This window comes from Muntiacus reevesi, chromosome 13, assembly GCF_963930625.1.
Source record: "Muntiacus reevesi chromosome 13, mMunRee1.1, whole genome shotgun sequence".
In the NCBI taxonomy this organism is placed as follows: Eukaryota; Metazoa; Chordata; class Mammalia; order Artiodactyla; family Cervidae; genus Muntiacus; species Muntiacus reevesi.
In genome coordinates this window covers 41,058,563-41,077,417 of record NC_089261.1, presented here as the reverse complement: position 1 = coordinate 41,077,417, position 18,855 = coordinate 41,058,563, and positions in this window count along the sequence as shown.

Here is an 18,855-nt window from a genome sequence, read left to right as displayed (position 1 = left end):
GGACCCTCAAGAGCATTCTCTAGCACCACAACTCAGAAGCATCAGTTCTTTGTCACGCAAGTCTTTTACACTCACATCCAATCTGTAAAACAGTCATTACAAATAGAGTGGTTCCCATCCTTCAAGAACCATTATTTCTGTTCCCTCTGGAGATGAATAGTATTGTTAATGGTATGACCAGTCAAAACTGTTTGCACTTTTACTACATGTATATGTATGTAGAAGTAATTATATTATTTATGTGTTTGCATGCTGTAATTATATGTGTTTTGCCTTTTTATAATTATGAAATTTTATTTTTAATTGTACAATACTCCTTGGGAATAAAGTCTCTTTTTACTTGTGTTTATATAGCCACTCCAGACTTCTTCCATTTACTGTTTGCATACTTTATCTTTTTCTAACCTTTTACTTTCAAATCATTTGTTCCTTTATATTGAAAGGCAACTAGCATATAGTTGAATCTTGCTTTTGAAATTTAGTCTGATAACCTGCTTTTTATTTGGAGAACTTAGTGCATTTATATTTAATATAATTGCCAATATGATTGGTTATAGTTTTCTCATTTTGCAATTTTTTCTCTATTCTGCCTAAATTTATTTATTTTGATTCCCATCTTCACATTAAGTATTTTTTAATATTCCACTTTATTTTAGCTATAACTCTTTATATTTAAGTTTTTTCTCTAATAATTATAAAACATGTCTGTAAATGACCACAGTACCAATTTGTCTTTATAATTGTTGGCGAAGGTCATTGAGAGAACTGCTAGTTGACCTGTGAGCTGGACTTGGGCAATAGGAAGACTCCCATTTCCTTCCCTGTCCTTGCAATGCATGATTTGTTTGCCTTCCCCATTTGAGAAGCTTCCTGAGGACACAGCTTTGAGATAGTAATGTGGTATTGACACCATCTGGGTAGTATATGCGACTAAACTCACTTAAGGCCTCTTATAAACTTTTAAAATTCTGGCAAGAACCTACTCAATTCGTTTGTCTCAGGCTGCTTAAGACAAGCCTCGTATGTTAATTCCCTTGCTTATTAAACCTGCCACCTACCATTTGGAGTAATCCGCTTCTTTTATCAGTCTATCCCAGCCCTCTGCACATGGGGGTCAGATTATACCCAGGGAACTCCAGGAGGTTGCCAATGAGCAATAATGGTCTACTTTGTGTAAAGTGTGAAATGCTTGTTAATGATTTAATTTCATTTACTATAACCTCATCCTTTGTGATATAATATGTATTAGGTTTGTCTGTATAAAAAATTCAGTAGTAAAGCATTATAAATTTGCTACCATGGATCACTTTTTCTTTTCAAAAAAATTAAAAAGAGAGAGGGGAAAATATATCTTATTTACCCATAAGATTGTCATTTTTGTCATTTTATTTTTTCTTTTAGATTTGAGTTTCTATCTGGTATGGAGTTTAATCCCTTCATTTTTTTGGCAAGTGACAATGTTCAATAGAAATGGTGAGTGTAGACATCTTTTTTATTTCCAGTTTAAACATATGGCTTCTCATGTCCCTTAACTTGAATAATATTATTGGAGGTTAATCATGCTTATTATTTTCTATATTAGTTTACTGAGTTATTATCATAAATGAGTATGTAATTTTATTGAAGTCAGCTATATTTAGGGGGATGATCATGTTTACCTTCTTCAACCTGGCAATATAGTAAGGATTATATCTAGAATTTCTATGAAGCCAACCTCTGTATTCTTAGGATGGAGACAATTTGGTCACTTTTTAAATATCATTTTTTAAAAATTGTATGAAATTTGAATTATTTCAAATTTTTACATATATATTAATGAGTGACATGAATTTTTAATTTCTTTTTTTAGTACAATCCTTTTTCTGATTGGTTATTCCTGAGTACATTCAGTAATTCTGTAGCAGTTCTTCAGTACGTTCTGTAACAGTATGTTAATGGCAAGTTGTCTCAGATTTTGTTTTCCTGAGAAGGGCCTTAATTTTATCCTCATCTTGACTGGTTATTTTTCTGGGCATATATTAATTATTAAAACTTAACTTTTCAGCACTTTAAGTGAATTATTGCATTTTTTCTGACTTCTACGTTTTTTTAATGAAACCAATCAGAGTAAATTTATTTTCCATAGTTCTTTCCTAGTAATTTGTCTTTTCTCTTTGGTGGCTTTTAACTTCTTTTTCTTGGGGTTCTGTAAACTTTTATGATTATACATTTAAGTTAGATTCCTTTATTGTATTCAGTTATTATTGCATCATGAAATAAAAGTTTAAGCAGTACCCTAAGTGTGTTCAGGTCTCAACCATTATTTTTTCAAATTTTGCTTCTCTGAATCCTGTCTAGTCTTTCATTCTGGAAATCCTGTTATTCAAGAATTGAATTTCCTCATTCTATACTTGATGATATTTAACCCATCTTTCCTATTTTCTATTTCTTTGTCTCCCTGTGTTCTGATCCATTATCCCCAAATATTTCCCATCTTTTCTATGAGGTGTTTTCTTTTCTTATGTTTCTATCTGATTACTGTATTTCATTATTATTTAAAATATACCTATAGTTTTATATGAGAGGATTACTAGTTGAAGTGCTTAATGGTCTGATTATGTGGGTGTTATGCCTGTTTACTTTTGTTTGTAGGGTATTATAATTTTGGATTTGTAAGCATCTTTTTAATATACCTTCAACTGTGAGAATCCTGTGAAGCTTGAAGGAGTGTTTGATTTATTTTCACCAGGGACACATTTTATTGTTGTATTTTAAATTTCAGTGATCCCTATTCAAACACATAATATAAATTTAAATACCTATTATATGTCATGGTAGATCCATAAAATAAAAGATTTGATTTACTTCTATCAGAGACCTGTTTTTATGTTAAATCCTTAGTGTGCAGTGGTCTCCATTGAAATAAAAAAATTAAATTTAGAAATCTATCATATGTCATAGTAGATCCATAAATAAATATTTCTTTACTCTGTATGGTTTATATACACATAGTAGATTGGCCTAGCAGAGAAATACTTTAGATAAATTTCACTTCATAGTAAAAATTGCACATAATTTTTTCTTTTATAAAAATGAGTTAAAAATTCTGAGTGATAACATGGAAAAAGATTTATAAATGATTAAAGTACTATGAATACTCATTTACCATGCTCAGTTAAAATATTAACTTAAAAGTGGTACACTGTAATTTTGAGGGGCAGTTTTACTAATATAATTACAATATTAAGAAAATACTTTCAGTGACACATGCCACCAGGAACTGAAAATTACAGAAATAAATTAGCACTTGAAGTGTATAGTACTAGAATTTTTAATAACATAAACCTTTATTACATTCTTAGTGGATGTGATAATAACATAATAACATTTTTCACATATTACTTCAGAGTTGCAGTTATTTGATTTTTATAGAAATCCTAAAAGAGGTATGGCAATATCATTATACTCATTTTACATATAGGTAAACTTAGCCTTTGTCTAAGTATGTTACTTTCTTTCTAATACATGGAAGTAAGATTGAATCCCAGATTATTTAACAATAAAATCACTACTGTGCTAAAGTGAAAGTGAAAGTGACTCAGTGATGTCTGACTCTTTGTGACCCCGTGGACTATGGTCGGCCAAGCTCCTCTGTCTTTGGAATTCTCTAGGCAATTCTACTGGAGTGGTTAGCCATTCCCTTCTCTAGGGGATCTTCCCAACCTAGGGATCGAACCCAGATCTCCCACATTGCAGGCAAATTCTTTACTGCTTGAGCCACCAGGGGATCCCAGACACAAGAAATGCTTGTTAAACACAAAACAAAACAACAGCAACACATCTCAAAGGATTTTTTTGTAAACTATGAGTTTTACTAATTCTTTTGATTAAATTTAAAGACTTGTGGAAATAGAAAAAATATTTTAAGAAATAGAAATATTGTAATCTAGATTTTCATTGAATTGGTTTTCTTCTGTGTGAGACTTACACAACTGTAATTGCAACTTTTTAAGTATCCTAGTGGTTAAATGTTGAATCACTGGGGACTAGATTTGTCATGCAATAAAAAATAAAATGATATATTTCTTTACTTAATTCAACAAAAACAAATTATGTAAGATGATCTCAGATCTTGTCACACTGCAGATTTTCCTTGTTAAATCTAACAGTAACCAACTGTTGGATGAAGCTAGAGGGTTTCTGTGTTTGATATGTTTCTATCTAGTTGAATATAGCACAATTTCAGCATCTGAGATTTTATTAAGAAAGCATGTATGAGTTAAGCTTTAGTTAAGTGCTGTAACCAATAATGCTTTTATCTCTTGCAAATATGTGACTGATAAAATATACAATATATCTATATCTATCTGTCTCTATATAAGATGGAGTCGGAAATGGCAACCTACCCTAGTATTCTCACCTGGAAAATTCCATGGACAGAAGAGCCTGGTAGGCTACAGTTCATGAGGTACCTAAGAGTCAGACATTACTAAACACACTTTCTTACCTGATAGATCTATCATATGTATATCAGAAACTGACCTCTTATATAGCATATATATAAGAAGATATAATGCATAGGCATTTTGCTTTATTTCCTATCTTATAAAATAAAAATGTTGTCTGAGGAAGATATTGTAGATGATGGTATATTTTTCTGTCAAACACTACTTTGATTTTATATATTTTGTTGTTAGTCGATGAGTTGTGTCACATTGGGCTCTGAGTTCACATTATTTTACTTTGGATATAGTTTAGAAGTTATAGTTGATGTATAAATGTTTACCAGTAAATGTAAATTATTATGTAGTATTTATTTTGCATATCATTTAAATATACATATTTTTTCTTAATGATATTCATATGTTTCAGGGTGTTATTTATTATCTTTGTAAAAGATTTACTTCTCTGTCCAGGCTAAAGGTATGTGCTTGTCTATTCGTTTATTTGAAATTGTTCATTACAAGTTAGTGAGCCCCACAAATTCTTCCATAAATATTAGTATTAATGATAAAATGGAAACAATTGATTTCATGGATTCAAGTATTATACAGTACTTTGAAATAAAAAAACAATTAGATACACAGGAGTTTCAAAATTTTTCAGCATTATACTTCAAATATGTGTGTGTGTGTATATATATATGTGTATATATATATATATATATATGTATATATATATAAAATACACAAAAACCTTTATGAGATAGTTGGAGGCTATGTGGGAGCTATTCAATATCTTAGATCTAGAGTTGTTTGCTTGCTTATTTTTGTTTGATATGGTTGCAAAAATTTTCCTCTTGTGTTCTGATTTGTATTTTCTTAATTAATGAGACTCCACTTTGTTTCACTAGAGTTATTTGTTTTGTTTTTTCAAGCTATTTTTATTGCAAAGAGTTTATTAAAATATGTGAAATGTATGGGGAATATCAATGCTCTATCAGCTTTGAGAGAATATTGAATTTGAATTATTCAGTGTCACCAACTTTCACTTACAAAAGCAAGAATTAATTGTAAATTAAGTTATTTTTAGTAGAAACTTACATAATACTTAAATTTTATATTTATATTGTTTTTCATTTTTTGCAATAATTAGATATTACAGTAAGAAGCACATTATGTTTGAAATCAAGAGTGACTTAAGAAATTCCCCTTTTTTAATATAAACATGCACTTGTTAAAGAATCACTCACATTTATACTGTTACAGTGGTAAGGAGTTATAAACCTCAGTAAAATATAAAATCAAATAACTTCTTTTACCCCTAAAGTAATGTCATAATTAGAAATTTTCTGCAAAGATAACTGTGTCTAACCTATGCTGGAGGCAACACTGCCATGAAAAAGATCTGCCACTGTCACAATAGGGCAAGATATAGTCAAGAAAAACATCTTTCTCTGACAATTCATTTTTTTGCCCATGACATAAGTTAGAAAAGTTTTCCCCAGGTCAGTTTTCCCATAAGGAGAAGATCACTTGAAAGCACTCAGCATTTTCTCACAACAAAAGTATCTGGCAGTGTTTTTTTTTTTTTTTGAAAACTCTTGCTTGTTGGAAAAATCTGGGATTTAAAGAGATAAAATTTATTAAGCCAAGGCAGAAAACAGTGTCAGGAACTCAGTACAACAGTAATAAACAGTCATCTCCTAATGCCACACATCACAACTCATGGAGTCCTGCTGGTTCATTTCTTTTACCAATCACATAACACTGTGTTTTATAGCAGTGCCTCAGGACACAGTGAAGGGCTTGGATGTTGTACAGTTTTTCTCACTGAGCATCTGTCCTTGAGACTGTCATACATGTGTTGTGTAGTACATCCTCAGGCATGCAAAGAGGCATGGAGCATGGAATGAGAGTCAATAAGTTTCTATGATTTCATGAGCCTGTATCCAATCATACTATGCAGCATATGTGAAACCAAGTAGCTGAAATGTCTAAAAGTAATGCAAATGGAAAGGCTTACTCAAAAAGTGCTTTGTACACAGCAAAACACTATATGATAATAAATAAAACCAAAGAGGAAGACGTCAAATCATACTTTAGAAATTTAGTAAGTACTTTAAAAATATTGAAGTCCCACATCTATATGTATGCAAATATCTGTGTTCCATTCCTCATCATGTCCTGTCTATCTCATTCCAGTTTCTCTCATGCTATCTATTCATTTACTCTGCTTCTGCCTTGTCAGTTTAGAAGAATATTAGTTTCTTTTCATCAGAGATGAAAAGTATCTGAAGCCATTCAGAGAGGAGGAGTTTAGTCGCTAAGTTGTGTCTGACTCTTTTGCAACCCCATGGACTGTAGCCAGCCAGGCTCCTCTGTGTATGGGATTGCCTAGGCAAGAATGCTGGAGTGGGTTTCCATTTCCTTCTTCAGGGCATCTTCCTGACCCAAGGATCGAACCCACATCTCCTGCATTGCAGGTAGATTCTTTACTGTTGCGCTACTAGGGAAGACCTTCAGAGAGGAGGGTAGTGTATTAAATGATTCCTGAAACACTTCAACTTGCTGAAACAAAAGAAAAACATTCCTGTGTAATAAAATCACTTGAGAAATTGAATATAAATGGTGAGTGTTAGGAAAAAGCACTATTTCTTTACCTTCAAGTTCCCCACCTCTTTTCTAGATTTAAATTTAATGATTCCAAGATGCTGAAGACTTTTCTTATTTTTAAAAATTATTTTTACAAGTGTCAAGGCTCTACATTATGCAGTAGCAAATTTTATTGTGGAAATAAACAACCCAAATAGAATTAGCACAGATAATGTTTAGGTCCACAGTAGTCCAAGGAAGCTAATACCTAGTAGTGATATTACTTGATATAAAGCTCATGATTACAAAACTCAAACATCTTAAAAACATATGGATATTTAGGAATACTAAAACTATTAACTGATTTTTTTAGTTTATTTTAAAATTCAGATTTGTTCCTTGTTGCCCAAGACATAGAGTGCAAACTTTTGTTTTCTTCATTAAAATAGTTAAGTTTTATTTGAATGTTTATAACGAGAATTTGGTAGAAAATATGACTCTTTTACTGAAATAGAAACCAACTCCATAACATTTTAATATGGATATTTTGGCTTATTCTTTTAATATAAATATAGTAAACACAGGCTTCCCTGGTGATCCAGGCAGTAAAGAATCTGCCTGCAATTTGGAAGACCTGGGTTCAGTCCCTGGGTCAGGAAGATCCCCTGGGGAAGGGAATGGCAGCCTACTCCAGTATTCAGCTTGCAATGCCACATGGGTTTGAACTTTCTTGTCAGTGAAACCAGACAGATTTCAATAAGACTGGAGCAGGAGGGTACCAGCATAAGAATGGGAAATAGCTATTAAAATATGACACATTTCATTAGAATTACTTAAAAAAAAATCCACACAAGAAGGGAGGGGGCAACAGCAAAATGACAGAATAGAGACCACAGACTTCATCTCTGCACAAACGCAGTTAAATGGCTATCCCTGAATGAAAACATCTCTGCAAAAAGTGCATATGTCCAGTTAAATAGCTGGAGCAAAACAATGGAGGAAAACAAAACAAAACAGAACAACATCAACAACAACAACAAAAAACATAAGAATAATAACACTAAAATGGTAGGAAGAGCATTTTGCCTATTTTCCCAGGCTGCCACAGTTCACCATCACGAATTCTGCTCAAAGAGGACAAGGAAGGTGGGATGAATGACCAGCTTCTTCAGCCTGTTGGAGCACTGCCTGAGGATCTGCACTGATTTTATCCCACCCAGATTGTTGTGAAAATCAGCATAGTTGAGATGTCTGTTTTTTACAAAAACAAAGAAGATGGAGGTTATCAATATCAGCCATGCAGTAGGTTACAGTTGTGGTCATCAGTGGCCTTCTCTGCAGAGGACCCTAGCAGCCTTTGCCACTGAGAACCTCAGTAGACACTGGAGCATGGGCATCCAACAGGTTTTATCCCCGAGGACCCTATGGCTCATTGCTGTGGACCCCAGCAGCTTGCTCTGCAGAGGATCCTAGTAAATTTTGCCAGTGAGTAAACCAAAGCCCTTACAGCCCCAATGGATCTGCTGCAGTTTCACTCATGAGGGTCCCACAGTTTTTGCCTTTGCAGAATCCAGCTACTTTGGTGTATTCAAAGTACTGAAAGAAAAATAAAAATTGTCAACAAGTGATATTCTTTTAAATGAAAAGGATTGTACATACACACATACATGTGTATATACTCATTATTAACGAACAAAGGAATACTATTTATGACAACATGAATAAACCTGGAAGACATTATGCCAAGTGAAATAAACCAGACACAGAAAGACAAATACTTCATGATCTCACTTATAGATGGAATCTAAAATAATTGAACTCATAAAAGCACAGAGTATAATAGTTGTTGACAGGGCAGAGGGGTGTGAAGAAAGGGGAGATGCTGGTCACAGGTTATGAAAGTTTAGTTATATGGGATGACTAAGTTCTGGAGATCTAATATACAATATGGTGACAATAGTTAACAGTACTATACTATTATACTGGAAATTTGCTAGGAGAATAGGTCTTAAATCTTAAAATACACACACACATGCAGATGCTGACTATGTGATGATAGATATGATTATCTGGATTTTGGTGACCATTTCACAATGTATACATATAAAAACACCAAACTGTACACCTTAAATATATATTTTTTAAATATATTTTTTATATATATAATTTTTATATGTCAATGGTTTATCAATAAGGGGACTTCCCAGGTCTCACTATTGATAAAGAACCTGCCTGCCAATGCAGGAGACATAAGAGATACGGGTTCGATCCCTGGATCGGGACGATCCCTGAGAAGGGAATGGCAACCCACTCCAGTATTTTTGCCTGGAGAATTTCCATGGACAGAGGAGTCTGGTGGGCTGCAGGGCTACATCCCATGTGGTCCCAAAGAGTTGAACACGACTGAAGTGATTTCGCACAGCATATCTCAATAAGGCACTTAAAAACCCACATCCCTTAGAGATATACCCTCTGTATCTAAAATATTTTGGAAGTGTTGTGTAATTTGATTATTTATGGGAGAAACATTTTATTCTCATCTAAAGTTCTTTGTGTTCATAAAAGACTGTTAATTTATAAGCAGTTAATCATTTGTGGGATGTTTGAAATTCAGTGCATTGTGTATTGAATTGCACACAAGCATGTAAAAATTTTTAAAAAGATGTGTTCAAGAAATAGAGTTAAAAACCATTCAAAGCTCTAGCTAAATAACTGTCAAAATGGATAGTGCAAGTGCATCTTCTACAAGTGTCGAGTTCTACATCAATTGGGCTGAGACAGTCTGGAAAGATTCTTGCTGCATGTGGGTACTGAATTAACATGTTTTGATTGAAAGAGAAATGATTATGTATCTTCAGAGGAAAGAGAGAAGGTCAATGGACTGGGATAAAGAATAGATTAGTATTCAGAAATCAAGCTGGTTAGGTTAAATGGCGTTAGGCTATGGAGACTTTTTCTTTTTTTAAACATTATTGGAAATTACAAACATTTCAAAGGTAGTGAGAAGAGATTCATTATCAGCACAGGGCCAATCTTGTTACCCTAACTTTAACCCCTGTATTATTTTCAAACAAATCCTATAATTTCAAATATAAATAAATCAGTAAGTATCTCTATGAGATAACTATTTTTCATGCTGAAAAATATATACCACAATACTCTAGTCATACCTAAAAATAATTCTAATTCCTAAGTAACATCAAATATCCAGTCAGTGCTGCGAACAATTGTTAAAATAGAATTGAGATTCAATTTGAAATTCAAAAATTATCATGTAGGCATTGAAGAATCATAGGCATTTTTTTTAATACTAGGGAGGAACCCTATGAAAAAATATTTCCAGATGGTTCATCAGCAAAAATGACATGACAAAATAATAGGTGGATACATTTATGTGTTTTCTAGCAAATGATTTCAGTAATTTATTGCTTAAGTTCTGTTCAGTATGCACAGAACACGCTAAACACAGATCAGAAAATGTGATTGTGGATATTCACAAATGTAAAATATTAACTTAACATTAACTATATGTCAAGCCCTATTTATTTTCTGTGATGGAAAAATGTGTATGTTATGGAATGAGACAGAAATAACACTTGTTCCTTTCTATCTTGCGTTTTGGAGATGTAAGACATAACATGTAGCAAACAAATGAAGGATCAACATATTTGAAATAGTAAAAAGTGCTGCAAATAAAATTAAACACAATGACAAAGAATGATTAGTGGAAGGTGCAAATATCTATTTTAGAACGATTGACTATAGTGGCCTACTTAGCTGACAACTAGTAAGAGGCCAGCCTTGGGAGAGTCCAAGATCTTCCTAAGTTAAGTCCAATAGACTTGCCTAGACAGTAGGACAAATAGAAACAAACAGAAAATCAGTGAAACACAGATGACCTTGGTTTGTTCAGTGAGGATATGTGATAAGCGAGAAGAGTGCCTGAACAAGATTATGTACGGCCTTATGAATGTCTGTATTTTAGTTGATGTGCAATGGATGATATTAGAAGGTTTTGTAACTTATATGTATATATAAAATGTAACTACATATATATCTAATAACATTGACTGTGTTAAGGAAAATAGATTTTGGGAGGAACTGAATGAGAGTAAGCCTGGTAGACTAGTAAAAAAAATCATCCTTCTTCAGAACTATTTATGCTTAAAATAATACAACTAATCCAGCTAAAATCAATCAGTCTGTTCATTTTAGCAATCTATGTATTATTTTCAATAAATTAAAATTATATGTATGCAAAAGAAAAAAAACATTTTTTTACTTTTGATACATTGCCATTTACATTATCAATGTTGAAAATTTTTTGTTTGCATTATGCAGTCTGATTATATTGTGATGAAAATGAAGCAATAACCAAAGAATAGCTAAAATAATCCTTTAGATAAAGAAACAAAAACAAACAATGAACATTACAAAATATTACATTGATTTACTTGGAATCATATGTCAATAAAAATAGTACATATAAAATCTTGTGAACTACATTTAAAACAGTACTTAGAAGGAAAACTTAACTTCAAAAATGCTTTTTTAAGAAATGGGAAAATAATAATGATTATAAAGGCAATTAAAGCATTCTATTTAAGAAGTTAGAAATATGAGAACAAGGTATATAAAAGATATATGAAAAATAAAATTTTTAGAATTTTTTAAAAGTTTAAATAATTAAAATGGGCTCTTAGAAAAAACAGTTGGAAGAGAACTCTTTGGAAAATTCAGTTAATTGAAAAGGGAGATAATAAAGTCAAAGTATGAATATAATAATACAATAACAAAAAACATGTCATAAAGTATATGAGGACAGATCTCTGCCCCCAAAGTTGAAACATAGATTATGCAAGTGGGTTTTTATAAAATAAGTGTTTAAAAAAATCTAAAAATATAATTGATCTTTTAATAAATTAAAATGTAATAAAAATTTTAAGTCACAAATCTAACTAGTTTAATAAATGAATTCTAAAAGCCTTTCAAAAGTATAGCTAATATTTATCTTTCTCATGATGCCCCTGAAAATTGAATATCAGTCAACGTTGTAGACTGTGTCTTAGAAGGCTGATAAAATTTTGATTCTAAGATAATATAAAAGATAATATATATATATATAATAATTACAGGCGATGTCATGGAATAAAAATTCTTAAAGAAATCTTAAATACATATGAACCAGATATATTAACATTTTTTACCAAAATTTCATCATTTAATGGTTTATTTCAGGAATGCAGTGGTTGTTTAACATTATAAAACAATACAAACCAGCACATGAATGACTAATAAGAAAAAAAGACTGCTAGAAATAAAAGAGAAGGACTTGAATTTTATTCATTCTATATAGTAGAATTTTATCACATACCTCACAGTAGTTTAAGAAACTTTGAATGAATTCCGTTTAATATTTATAAATAATAAAAAGATATGTGATATGACTGTTCAAAATAGTACAAAAGTTTTAGGTCAGAGTAGTTCATTCATTCATTTGTTCAGCGAATGTTTATTGAGTACCTACTTTGTTCTAGATAATATTCTTGGGTCTGGGATACCGCAGTGAATGAAATAAAAAAAAAAAAAACAACACACAAAACTGGTGCTCATGGAACTTACATTCTACAACAAGAAATAAACAATTAACTGGTAGGTACATTCTATAGTATATTAGAATGTGGTTAAGCACTGTGAAGAAAACGTGACAGGAAGAGGAAGGCAGGAAGTGCAAGAAGTGAGGTGTTTGGATTGGTTGCAGTTTTAAGATAGAATAATCAGGGCAAGCCTTACTGCTTCTAAATAAAGATGGAAGAAATGAGAAAGTGAGTCATATAGACAGGTGGAGAGGAGTATACCACGGACAGAAAATGCAATGTAAAGGCCCTAGGACTTGTATGTTTGAGGAGTAATAAAGGAGTTGTTGCTGTGGCTGGAGCTGTGAATGAACCAAGGAAAGAGTAGCAGGAGATAAGGTCAGAGAGGAGACAGAAGTCGTGTTCTCTAAGTGATATGGGAGGAAAATATGAGGAAAAAAAGCCTCCCCTGCCCCGCCTTAACAGGACTATTTAGGTTCATGAAAGTGTTAGTTGCTCAGTCGTGTCTGACTCTTTGCCACACCAGTAGACTGTAGCCCGCCAGGCTCCTCTATTCATGGGGTTTCCCAGGCAATAATACTGAAGTGGGTAACTATTTCCTTCTCCTGGGGATCTTCCTCACCCAGGGACTGAACCCAGGTCTCCTGCCTTGCAGGCAGATTCTTTACTGTCTGAGCCACCAGGGAAGCCCCTTTAGCTTCCTAGTTGAGAACAAACTAGTCAGGTGAAAAGTAGAAGATTGAGACAATTAGGGATCTAATGACATAATCTGGGAACAAGATAATGGTGGTTTGCCTGAAGATGGTAGGTATGACTGTGGTAAGAGGTGGTCAGATTTTGAATATATTTGGGAGACAGAGTTAAGAGAATTTGCTGATGGGTTGAGTGGGAGCTTTGAGAAAAAGAGAAGTCTAGAAAATTGTCCAATATTTTTGTCTAAGTAACTGAATTAATGACATTACTATTCACTGAGGGAATAGAATTCCAGAAGAAGCAGGCGTCCAGGAAAGAAAGATGAAAGTATGAGTTTGGAGTAAGTTTGATGTGCCTATTATGTATTTAAGCAGATGCTAAGTAAGCTGTTGGATTAAGTTTCTTAGGTCCTAATGAAAGGTTTATATTGTAGATCAAACTTTAGAACTCATCAGCACATAGACTTTAAATGTAAGCTAGGTGAGCTCACCAAGGAAATCAGTGTCAACTCAAAAGACAGATAGTGAGCCCTTGAGAATCTCTAAGTGGAGTCCTTAGGGGATGAAGAGTTAGGTAAAGAGATTGGGGAAGTGGCCAGTAAGATATGAGAAAAAAAACAGAAAAATGGAATGTCATGGTGGAATTGTGAGGAAAATATTTTGTTGTTGGGGGTGGGTGATCAACCATAGAAAATGCTCATGACAGATCCAGTATAGTTATAACTGCATAATGGCCATTGGATTTAGCACAATTACCTCATTGATGATCTTGATAAGCATAGTTTCCGTGTGATAGTGGCTTAAAACCAGACTCAAGTGAATTTCAAAGTAAACAAGAGGAGAGGAATTGGAGACAATGAGAGTAGACAACCTTTTCAAGAAGTATTGCTGTCGATGAGGAAAGAGATATGGCGTGGAAGATGGAAGGAAAAGTGTGTGTAAAGAGAGTTTTCTTTCTATTTTTTTTCTTTTACTATGTGAGAAATGATAGCATGCTTACATTTTGATTGGAGTAATATAATTTGGAGGAAAAAGAATGATGGTGAAGAGAGTCTGAGGATTGCTCTAGCAATGGATTCAGTAGGCAAGAAGGATGGGAACAAAGAGGTGATACATAAGTGGAGAGGATTATTTAGAAGAGCAGAGACAATAACAACAAAAAGGAAGACAGTATATTTGGCCATTGTGCTTATAAATGGGCAGATATGCTGATGAGAACTGTTGAAGTTCTTCTCCATTTGTTTCTGAGTAAAGTTAACACCTGAGTCAGATGTAGGATGTGGTGTTGATAGCTTGAGGAGAGAGAAGTCAAGAGATAGATTTATGGCCAACTGAATGGGCTAGGAGATATGGAAGAATACAAGTGTATATCATGGGTTACCAGGTGGCCCTAGTGGTAAAGAACCCACCTCCAGGAGACTTGAGAGGTGAGTTTGATCCTTGGGTTGGGAAGATCCCCAGGAGGAGGGCACGACAACCTACTCCAGCATTCTTGTCTGGAGAATCCCATGAACAGAGGAGCCTGGTGGGCTACAGTCCACGGGGTTGCAAAGAGTTGCACATGACTGAAGTAACATAGCATGCACATGATATTTGTAGTTATGCATTTAATGTGAAATTAATGTTCATGTTTATATACAACATGCATGTGGAACTAGGAGGAAATGTACAGATTTATTTGGACATATGTTAATCTACACATAAAACCCAATAGCTTTATCATAAAATCATTTTAATTAATAAAAGACAGCATCAATGTTTCAGGACATAAATTTAATTTAGAAAAATCACCACATCTTTATAGCATTAAGAAAATATACACTAATAAGAATATATTTATGTATGTATAATTATATATATATTTCATGATATTATTTATAATAAAAGACTAAAATATAACCTGAGGATTATATTAATAAATAATACGTGGGATTTAGAAGCAATGTGTAACACTATAAAAGAGCTATATGTATGGTATGTATGTTAGTCGCTCAGTTGCCTCTGACTCTTTGCGACCCCGTGGACTGTAGCCCGCTAGGCTCTTCTGTCCGTGGGATTCTCAAGGTAAGAATACTGGATGGGTTGCCATTTACTTTTCCAGGGGATCTTCCCGACCCAGGGATCGAACCCAGGTTTCCTACATTGCAAGCGGATTCTTTACTGCTGAGCTGCCAGGGAAGCACTGAAAGCTCTATGAAAATAATAAAATTACAGAGAGGGGCATTTAGTAATAGATAATTTGAACTAATTGCCATCAGAATACAACTAGAAAAAGTAGGCAAAACATTTTTTAAATTATATATTTGAAGGGAAAAGAAAGCTAAAAAATAAAATATTGGGATAACATTCTGTAGAAAAATGAAGCTCAGAGAGATAAGACAAATTTGGTGCTATTATAGTGTCATAAGCCAATTTATGAAGAACTATCTGGACACTTAAAAGTGGAATAAAGTTTTTGATACATTAAAGTAGCTAGAAAGAAAAAAAATCTGGGAATTGCAACTTTATGAAGGGAAGTGTGGTACCTCCCAGTAATTAGTTAGGGACCAAAATGGGCTAAACCATAAGAGTCAAATGAAGTGAAAATAGATCAGATGTCATTAATACTGAGGCCCAATTTCAAATAATCTTAATCTCTGATTGGATTAATAATGACTAGTGTTAATGCTCCTACCATCCTGTTAAAAACATATACATGTTTTCTCTGGGAAACGATATCATCATCCTACATTTCAAATTATCTTCAGAAGTTTTTCTTATGTTTTATCTAACAAGGAAGCAAGAAAGGTCAGTCATAAATGATAGCTTTAGAGCATTTAGCAGAGAACTAGACATTATTTTTAAAGGATTCATAGAAATTACAGAATTGAAAAAAATAACCAAAATTAGGTACCTAGTGGATGAAGTTAATGGCAAACTTGATTAAGAGTGAATGTAAAGTTGTACAACACCAGAAAAGAAATTATTCAGAGAAACTGGAGAGACGGAAGTTTGCAAAACATAAAGGGGAAGTGAGATAAAGGAAGCGCAAGAAGATCTAACATGTATGTAATTGAGATCCCTAAAGTAAATGAACTATGGAATAGGATGGAAATTACATTTGAAGAGGTGAGAATTTTTTAAGAACTGGTAAAAGGCATAGATCACACATTCAAAAGCAGTGCATGTTTCAAACATGGTAATTAGAGGAAATGACATTTCAATAGTATAATAAAGCTGTTGAAACCAGACAACAGTACAATTTTTAAAGTTTGGAAGATAAATTATTTTCAAAGGAGCAAAAATGAGACTAACAGAAATAACTGAACCCAGAAAATCACAGGATTATATTTTTTTAAATCACAGGATTATATTTTTAAAGCAATGAATGGAACTATGTAATCTTCAGCCTAGCCATTGAAAATAGGATTCTAAAATGAAATAAAGATTTTTCCTTGACTTTTCTTCAGCAATGAGTCTTTACTGTGCAGTGGGAGTGACAGGGAATTTCTGTTCCTTCTTCAGAAGTTTGGGACTTTTCCTTCCTGAAAGCGGGTGAGCTAATGCAAAAATAAGCGATACTTTGTGACTCCCAGGACAGTGACCATGCACCTCCTGCAAGTTTCTGCTACAATGGAGGGTTTCTGTAATCCCCTCCTTCCCCTTTCATGTGCATGCCAGCTAGATAAGAGATCCATGAGTAGTTGAGTCTGAATAAGTGTGACCTCACCGTTTGTCTGTGGTCACTAGGGGTTCTATATTCTGTCCTATACCTAGCCTTTAGAAATAAAATTTCAGCTTATTTTTCCTTACCTGTTTGTATTTGTTGTTGTTTAATCACTATGTCGTGTCCGACTCTTTGTGACCCTGTGGACTGTAGCCCGCCAGGCTCCTCTGTCCGTGGGCTTTCCCAGGCAAGAATACTGGAATGGGTTGCCATTCCCTTCTCCAAGGGGTCTTCCCTCCCTGGATCAAACTGGGTCTCCTGCACTGCAGGTGTACTCCGTACCATCTGAGCCAGCAGGGAAGTCCCACCGCTACTCTTGTGCTTTGCCAGACTGTTCTGTCTCTTCTCGAAGGGATTCACTGTCTGTGAAATTAATACTTCTTGACTTTTGCGTGACATGTCTCTCTCATGAGATCAAGAAAACTTATTATTTTACAGTTGATTTGGATTTTTAGAGTGCAGTTGATATTCTTCCAGCTTTCCCTAAAGACATTTGTAAATAAACAGGAAATATGAGTATTCACCATTATTATACATGCAGTAAAGAAAATAATAGAATGTGTTCTTTCAATCAGAAGACAGTCTCAGATATCTCAGATATTAAGAAGTAATGATAACAGACTAGGAAGGCAAAAACATGGATACATTTAAATACATTTAGACTGAAAGCACTAATAATGACTTGTGGGTTTAAAATATTTACATAACATTAGTGCATAAGATTTTACACTAGCACATAAATCAGTATAAAGAGGGTAGTAATAAAGAGAAGACATTTTAAGATGCTTGCATTTTCCTGGGGCAAATAAGGTACTAATTTTAATAGTCATTGATTTTATACTGTGAGCATAAGCATGGGTGCATATTGTAATTTCTAGAGTCATGATACAAGAAATATGAGATTAATAAAAGAATAATTCAATCCAAAATAGACATTCAATCACAAAAAAAAAATCTGTGAAAGAGAGACAATCTAACACAATAAACAGAAAGCAAGTTCTAGGAGAGAAGATTTTAGACAGACGTAGTAAAGTGAATATTTCATAATGATTAATAGTTTTATAATGAATCTGTTTAACAGGTAGATGTATAAATTCAAAAATATATTTATATAATAGCATATTCTCAATATTTGTAAAATAGGTAGATTTGAAATGAAAAAGACAATGTCGTAAATTTAGTGGGAAATTTTAGTGCACCTCTGAAAATTGATAGAACAAGCAATAAAAAAATTAAGCATATAAAATATTGAGCAATGAGAGACATACAGAACAAGATGTATGTGGAATAGAGAGAGATGGACATTGTGATGAAAAATGTAGGAGAAAAATACCAAAACAAAATAGGGCTCTTGCAGTAATGACCATGTTACTGTTCCTTGAACTGAGAAGTGATGACTAGGGTTAAAAAAAAAAATCAAATATTCACAGAAGGAAAAAAATGCGTTTAGGTAAATCATATGCCACCATTTTTATGTTGTGAGATGCCAGGCTTTTATTTTTGTATGGTTCCCCTATTCCACTTTATTCTTAAATAGGTGTAAAAGTGGAAATCCTTGGTTGAAATTCCTTGCCAGAATGGATTTTTAAAGTCCTATAAAAATCCATTGAAAAGTAGTTAAAATGTGAAACACACTGTCACCAAATACTAGTTTATTAGTGACTTATAGTCACTTTGTTCCAATTGCACAGTTCTTAGGTCAATTTCTTCTACATGATAGGAGAATATACATAAGAGATAATTAACAGAGTATATTAAAAAGTGATTGACTTCTTAAAATTTTATTTCACAAATTGTTCATTGCTAACACACTTAATATGTAAGACTAATCATAATATCCAATGTCA